At 28.6% G+C, this 8,663-nt stretch overlaps 2 non-coding genes across 2 annotated transcripts; both read right to left on the bottom strand.

Annotated features, from left to right (window-relative positions):
* Window positions 1-4,282: 4,282 nt before the first annotated feature.
* On the bottom strand, window positions 4,283-4,355 carry TRNAM-CAU. The gene has a single exon. It is a non-coding gene; the product is annotated as a tRNA-Met (tRNA).
* Window positions 4,356-5,740: 1,385 nt separating this feature from the next.
* TRNAM-CAU lies at window positions 5,741-5,813 on the bottom strand. The gene has a single exon. It is a non-coding gene; the product is annotated as a tRNA-Met (tRNA).
* Window positions 5,814-8,663: the final 2,850 nt, after the last annotated feature.

Genomic DNA, 8,663 nt, shown 5'->3' with positions numbered 1-8,663 from the left:
AATATATATATTAATTTTCCAATTTACATCAACATTAATAAGTGTAATTATATAAAAAAAAAAAAGGGTAGGCAAGTGGATGTTGCTCTGCTGTACAGTAGGTGACAAGTTAGTCACTGTAATGGATTGTATTACATTTCAATCTAATGATATAATACAATGTTTTAAATTTTCAATTTTAGCTGCACATTTATAAATTTTTAACTACAAAATTATTTAAAATTTAAAATTTGATAAATTTTGTTAACATTTGAATTTTAAATGCTTATAAAAAAAATTGTACCTTTGTATTTTTAATATTTTTCAACTTTTCTAGTGACAATATATCAGGAGTCTTGTATTAAATTTTCAAATCTTAGATTTAAAAAGAAAAATTTTTATGAATTTTTAACACAAAATAATTTGCAATTTTCGTGATTTTTTACGTATATTGTCAATATTTGAACTTCAAACGCCACTGATATAAATATATAATGCATACAATTTAAACAATAAAAAATTTGAAAAATAACATTTAAGCAGTTAATATTTTTTTCTATATTGTGATAATTTGAATAAAAATATAATATATTATTATTTAAAAATTTAGATACCTACGACATCTGAAGGCTGGTTAGCTATTTCAGGAGGCTACGAAGATCGTTGGAATTTTCCTCATTGTTTAGGTGCAATGGATGGAAAACATGTAGTCCTACAAGATCCATTTAATAGTGGAAACGAATATTTTAATTATAAAGGGCATTTTAGCATTGTAATATATTTTGCACTCGTTGATTCCAACTATAACTTTATGTATGTAAATGCCGGATGTCAGGGTAGAATTTCGGATGGCGGAGTTCTCAAAAATTGTGAGTTGTATAAAAAAATGGAAAACCACTCGTTAAATATACCAGCTCCTGTACCATTACCAGGAAGAGAAATACCCGTGCCATATTTTGACTTGGTGATGAGGCATTTCCCCTGGATGAACATGTCATGAAGGTGTATTCGGGTTTACATCCCAAAGGTTCTGTTAAAAGAAATTTCAACTACCGCGTATGCAGGGCCCGTCGTGTAGTAGAAAACGTTTTTGGAATTTCATCTTCGGTGTTTCGTGTTTTACGTAAGCCTATGCTATTAGAACCCGAAAAAGCAGGGGTTGTTGTGATGGCTGTAGCACACCTCCATAACTTTTTACGGAAAAGTACGAATTCGGTGAACATTTATACACCGATTGGCACATTTGATAGAGAAGTTGGTGGACAGATAACTGAAGGAAATTGGAGAACAGAGGGCAATAACAATATGTCTTTATTACCAATCCGGAATATGCCTCGTAGATCGCCGTTGGATGTAAAAGAAATTCAAAACGAAATTGCAGATTATTTTGTAAATGAAGGGGCGGTTTCATGGCAAAGCGACTACGCATAATTTTTTTTTTTTACTGGTACCTATACTTATATAATGTGTTTTATTAATTTTTTTTTTAAAATTATTATTATTATATATTTAATAAACATTATACATTCAACACGTGTTTAAAATTTAATACAATTGTATTAAATTTTCAATCCTTTTAATTTATATATTTTTAACAACAAAATCATTTTTACATTTTAAATTTGATAAATGTTGTCGAAATTTGAGGTTTAAATACTTATAAAAAAATTCCTTAATATATTTTTAATATTTTTCAACTGCTATTGTAACAATATATCAGGAACCTTGTATTAAATGTTCAAACTTTTGACCCAACGAATAAAATGTTATTGACATTTTTACAAAAAAAAGAACTAAAAAAATTGAAAATGTCCATAAACACCGCAAAACAAATTAAATTAGTTTAAATATTTTATGGTGTAAAGAAAATGGCAAAATGCTTATATAATAATTCAGTGACAATTGCATGTATCTACGATGATTTGTTACACCACAAACCAAAATTAATTAAGCTCAGAATTTAAAATAATATTAAAACATTTTTAGTTTTTACTTACAGAGTCTAATGTCGGTCGTGGATTGTCTTTATCCATAATAAATGCCAAACTTTTGAAAGCAAACCATGTGATTTCATAGACTTCATCCGTTCCTTATATAAAATAATACAAATAATATATTATATTAAATTGTTTTGGAAATATAACAGTCATTCAAGAGTTCCACCAGACATAATGTTAATAAATACACGAATTTTTAATATAACTAATGTATATTATAATACAATGTGCTATTTTTAGACCCAAATTCAACTATCCAATTTCCTCCAAATAAAGTTATAAAAATGACAATAATAGTAACACAAAAGAACTATGTGTTGGTTCCAGTTTGTTGTATTCGCTTATTTCAGAGACAGTTCACAGGTCCTAGTTTATACATATTTACGTGTGTATCTATTTTTAGCTAAACTGCCATTCGTTTTATCCGTCTTACAAGTGCGTATTTTGAAACAAAATTATAGTATTCGAATAGGTACAGCAAGACTGGCTAATAATAATATATTTATATATCTAAATAATATTTGTAAAAATTATTTTATAATTACCTGAGCCAGTTCTCTGACTTTTTTTTACTTTAGCTTTTTCTCGCCGAAATGAAGCATTAAGGCTGGTCATTTTTTTTCTACACTCATCCGATGTCGTATTCATTTTTTTCGCCAACTCTTCCCACGCATCGGATTTTGCAAATTTATTGTAATGCTTTGGGTACTTTGGGGACCATAGTATAGATTTATTTTTGTAGCACTCAATGAGGTCCAACACCTTTTCATTACTCCAATTCATTTTTTAAATTGAAATTCAATTTATACAAATAAAACACTTAGGTAAACAGTCAAACTTTAAACAGTCTTGTAGCGGTAGCAATCAGGGTGATTCACTGCGGGCAACTGGTTACCGTACACACTAGGGTCGTGTCGTAATGTAACATTCTTTTGATGTTCGTCAAAATACCGACACCCGCGGGTGGATCGACGGCGTCGCGAGCCGAGCACGCACAAATGTATGCCTAGATTTGATGGAAAAAAAAATCAAACCTTTTTCCGCTTTGGTTAAACAATAATAATATGTGACATGTATTTTGGAAGAAACGATTAGGTAACTCACTTAATTCCTCGGACTAATCCGCGGATAATTTGTCACGTGAACCTATATGTCTTATATTTTAGTTAACGTACATTTCGCTATATGGTAAATACATTATTATGTAATATACAATAGTACTTAACTACTATAACAAGTAGGTACAACAGAACTTAAAATCCGTACATAAATCAGATTTATTTTAATTTTCAGACATGATAATAATATATTAAATACGTACGAGTTTATTAGGTTGTCGCGTGAGGAAGAACCACGCCCACGCACACGCACGCGGACGTTTCATATTATTTGGATGTTGTCCGTGGTCAGGAACGAGTATGATGTAAATACTTGGCACAAACGTACCAGGGTCGCAGTATAATAATATGATCGTTCGTGCCATTTATTCGACCGCCCGACAGTCAGTGTGAGTGCCGAGTATTGTATTCGCGCGTCATTATTGCGCATGCGCCGCCGGACCGTCCGCTGTGTCCGCCGTTCGTACATGGTACATTACACAAAGCTTGAAGATAACAATATAAAATAAGATACTATGAACAACAAACATAAATGTTATTTTTAATATTAAATAAATGATAACCCCCCATCAAAAAAAAAAAAAATGGTTTTCTTAAAATGTAGTATAGTATACTATAGTATAGTATACTATTTTGTGGCATAAATGCAAATTTGCTTCCAAGTGATTTTTGAAATCAAAAATTTTTCGACAACTCATGTATATACATATGTATTTCAATGAGTTAGGAACAATAGTGCAATCAGAATTTGTAAGTCAGGGTTAGTTTCAAATTTACAAAGTATTTTCTGTATAATATAATATAAATACTAAACTTTTGAAGTCCACGAGTTGGAGTTTTCCCACACGTCGGGATTTTTTTATTAAATTACTTTATTAACAATAAAATAAGAAATAGGTATGATAGGTAATTTCTGATTCCACTAAGATATTAAAGATAAAAACTTAACAAAAAAAATTAATACATTAAAAAAAAATTTAACAAAAACTACTATGTAACTTCATAAAATTTTCTCTACATCGTGATTCGTGCTAGTGTGATACCAAATATATAAATGTATTCCTTAATAAAAAAAATATGAATTTTTATCATCAACATTTTCGAATCTTAAATAAGTTCAAGAAAATATAAAAATCTGGGAGGAGTTGATAAACTAAAGCAAAATTTAATAAAATACTAAAAAAATATTGCCCCAGGTGAGGATCGAACTCACGACCTTAAGATTATGAGACTTACGCGCTGCCTACTGCGCCACCGAGGCTTGTATTCTGTAAGAGGCATTTTAGTTTTGTAAACTATTGATTTTTGTAGTAAATTCATCGTATAAGAAACGGATTTTGTAAACAAATTACAAATCAATGCATATTATTAATTATTAATGTTGTATTTTTATTACTTAATATATTATTATATTTATTTAAAGCCATAACAACAGTTTTTTTTTAAAAATGGGAAAGTATACCACTATGATGACGTGGTTGTAGATATCGAACATGAACCTCTTCATTGGACTGACTGTGTATGTCTGATATAGACTATAGTATATGTCAAGTGTTAAATTTGAATTCAATGATTAATCAATGTCAATTGATTATTTTATATAGTAATAGTCAAGGCTGGGCAAGTTAACTATTTTTTTTTAACTCGTTAAGTTAAGTTAACTTGGAAAAATGTAAGTTAAGTTTAAAGTTAAAAGTTACTTTCCTTTTTTATTTAACTTGTTTAAGTTACAAGTTAGTTGGAAAAAATAAGTAACTTAACTTGGTAAAAAATAATTTACTTTTTTTTTTTCATATAAAACTTATAATTACACCATTTACACCTCATGTTAAAGATCTACAAATAACATAATATTATAATGTAGGTCTTTATATCTTAAAAAAATGTATTTTGTTGTAAGTACTTATATATTATGAAATCCAACAAAATAATTAAATTATTTGTATATTTTATTTTTTTACCTAAAAGTTTTCCAAAGTGATGGTAAAACTTTTAAATTTTACTTTGTTATTACCAACTATGAACTAAATATTAATAATCAAATTAATTTAAAAGTATATAATTTAACGTGATTATAAAATTAATTGACGAGTTAAGTTATAAGTTACTTTAAAAAAAAAGTAATTCGTTAAGATAGAAGTTACTTCTTAAAAAAAAAGTAACTCGTTAAGTAACTTAGTTAAAAGTAACTTAACTTTTTAACTTAACTTCAACTTTTTAACTCGTTAATGCCCAGCCTTGATAATAGTTACTTAGTAGGGATCCTAGTATGGTAAGTTGAATTATTTTTTGCCGAATACATTGCATTTAAGATATTTAAATATTTTAATACAATTACATTAATTTGTCTCTAATTTGGTTTGATTCTTAAAAATATTTGACTGAAATTTTCGTTAAATGAAAGTTTCACCGAATTTCTATCATACTATACTATAGGTTCGTGGTACCTTTTATTTATTAACACGGAATAGCTTAAAATGAATTTAAATATATTTTTAAAATGTGATTATTAATTGTACGTTATAGTATATAATATATATAGGTTACCTAATCAATATGTAATAATATTACAATATCAAGTCAATAATCATTTCGCATTCGTAAATGATAAACTGATGAAGAGTAATAAAATTATTAAAAAAATTTTGCCCCAGGTGAGGATCGAACTCACGACCTTAAGATTATGAGACTTACGCGCTGCCTACTGCGCTACCGAGGCGGTTGAGTATTGTAAAAAAGCATTATCATTATAAGCCTTAAATACATTCAATTTACAGTAGAATATAAAGAAAAAATTACCCACCAGCTAGCAAGCTACTAGATATTTTTCCTCTACGCAGGGAAAATTGAAAAATCATAGATATGTTTTTAGGTATAGACGTTTATTACAGTGGAAAAATATCTGTTAGCATGCTACTTACCTTTTTGTGAGGGAATTAATTTAAAGGGGCTACAGCGTATCATGTTTTAAGGAGTATTATTTATGCAATTTACATGACATAAAAATTTGGGCTAGGTATGTCTATGGGTGAGTAGTAAATGAATATTATAATATTTATAGTGTGTGTGTTTCGCTGAGAATCGCTGTAATACCGCGTCGGGCAACACGCCTACACATGTTAATTTCATTGCGAAAAATGAAAATATTCTTGTTTGTATTACTATACAAGATACTAAAACCAGTAGTAAATTAAACATACTTCCTGAACTCTGAAGTTCAAATGTTATTTTGAAAAAAATAACTGAATTTATCAGCTTTTAGTCTTTGCTCTATAGGAATTACTTTTTTTATTTAAAATGTGCCCATAATAAATACAAATGTAAAGCAATACTATTTCATGAGATTTAAAAAAATAAATAATTTCAATAGGTCTTTTAAAATTGAAAATTTAAATTCGACTTCCTAAAAAGCCTATATATTTTGTCAAAGATTTAAAAAATTAAAACAGAACATTCCGAAATATATGTAATTTACCACAATTTATAATTGGTCTAAAACGTATGAAAAATACGTGTGCTGCAGCATGCGATCCCCTTAGGTAAGTACGTTTTTTAGATTCTAAGCGGAGATGAGGTATTGATTTTACATTGATGTGTTTTTTTTTATTTATATTTTTATGCCTGTCATTACCGTTTAGGGCAGTAAAACTGCTTCGATTTTCTTCAACACTCAGTATTATGTTCGATGGGAACTGAGAATTGAATCTAGTTGGAGCATTCGGGAGGTCAAAATTCAAAAGTCCCAATAGTTTTAAAAAGCGCCAGAAAAAACATTATAAAAATAAAGGAAAACGGGAATATTTACACAAAATCGGTTTTTGACAAAATCGATTTTGGTTTTTGGTGTAACTCTAAAACAAATGTTCAAAATACTTTGATTTGTTCTGAACCGTTAACGGATATTTTCAGTTTCCAATTTAATTAGTTTTTTTTTCTACATATGTTAATAACATTTTACACTTTTACACATTAAATACGTACTAGCACAGATAGATAGCTAAAAAGTGTTAATACTTTTATAGTATATTTTTAAATATTTTAAATACAATTTAAGACTTTTTGAGCGACTATCATAGACCATTAAAATAATTTTTAAATGTTGTTAACATTTCGGTAGGGGGCTGCAGCCCCCTCAGCCCCTCCCATGGCTACGCCACCAATAGGTATATAGATTATGTACATAATATTAATATTATTATATACATTATGCAAAAAGGTACGTATTAAACTTGGCGTGGTGAAACGAAGACGGTCTTTGGGTCTTTGGACTGTTCGGTCTCGCGTATTTTATATATTACGCTTTTGGGATTAAACTTATAAATGCTTCTAAGTCACCCAATTAACAGATTGCCCGTGGAAATACATTTTTTAATTTAGGTCTAAAAAGTAAATGTAAAATAGTAATAATATGAAAACAAACTTACGTGTAAACATCGACTCTTCCGGTGAAACCTATAGCTAGAATGCCGCCTTTGCCAAAGAAACAATAACTATCTTCATCCATCTTCTTCTCGCTCCGAACTGAAACTTAAGTTTGAAAAGTTTCAATTGAAAGTATCGGAATATTTTATGAAAATAACCCAATCATAACGATATGTGCGAGTTTGTGTTATAACTTACATTGTGATATATATACGCCTAATTCTTAAATTATTTACTAATCATATAATTTTAACAATTTTTGTCATATGTTTAAGTAGCATCATTTTTTTTCGTCAAGTCTTTCTGTTTTTCTGTTACACCTTGTATACTAATATTTATTTGTCATATTTTTTGAATAAAATATAAAGAAGTTGTTTTAAATTTTTGATAAATTAAAATTGACTATCGTATTTATTTTTATAAAATTTACCTAATAAACTATAAGTCTTCAATGTTAAATTGTCATAAAACATTTTTGCAAAAAATAGTCATAAATAGGGCTCGGATTTATATGTATTAAAAAAACCAAAATATGTAAATATATATGTAATAATAAATCAATTTATATGTGATTAAAAAATGAAAATATGGAATACAAAAAAATTACAAAAAAATATAAAACATTGCTTTATAAATGACATTATTATCTAATTTACTTATTTTACTACCATTATTCATCTTGATCTTGATCTCGAAAGCAATGAGATACCATATACATGCTCAAATTTTCAAAGTTAAATGATCTATGGTTTGGCCGTAACACAGATTTGTACCGACTGAAGGAGCGCTCGACTTCCACCGAGGTAATGGGTGCAAATTTCATATTTGCAATGTCCAAAGCAGTGAGTTCAGCCGGAAACATTACACCAATAATTTCGCAATGTGTATCTCTAATTTATATTAGGCAGTCTAAACCAGGATTTTTTTGTAATACGCTGTGCATTTTTTATTTTACTGCAACTCCCAAGGGTCCTTGTACTTGTTCTATGCATTAATAAATCGTTATCTATCATTTATCGATGTCACAAATGTCGAACATAATATTATATCGACTCATAGTTTTACGGTCGATTATATAGTTTCAAAGTTGGTATTATTTTGTTTACGTACTTTTTGAAACATGCGAAATCATATACATCGTATACCA

Source organism: Acyrthosiphon pisum, chromosome A2, assembly GCF_005508785.2.
Source record: "Acyrthosiphon pisum isolate AL4f chromosome A2, pea_aphid_22Mar2018_4r6ur, whole genome shotgun sequence".
In the NCBI taxonomy this organism is placed as follows: Eukaryota; Metazoa; Arthropoda; class Insecta; order Hemiptera; family Aphididae; genus Acyrthosiphon; species Acyrthosiphon pisum.
The sequence above is the reverse complement of the archived record's forward strand: the minus strand, read 5'-3'. Positions and strand labels throughout refer to the sequence as shown.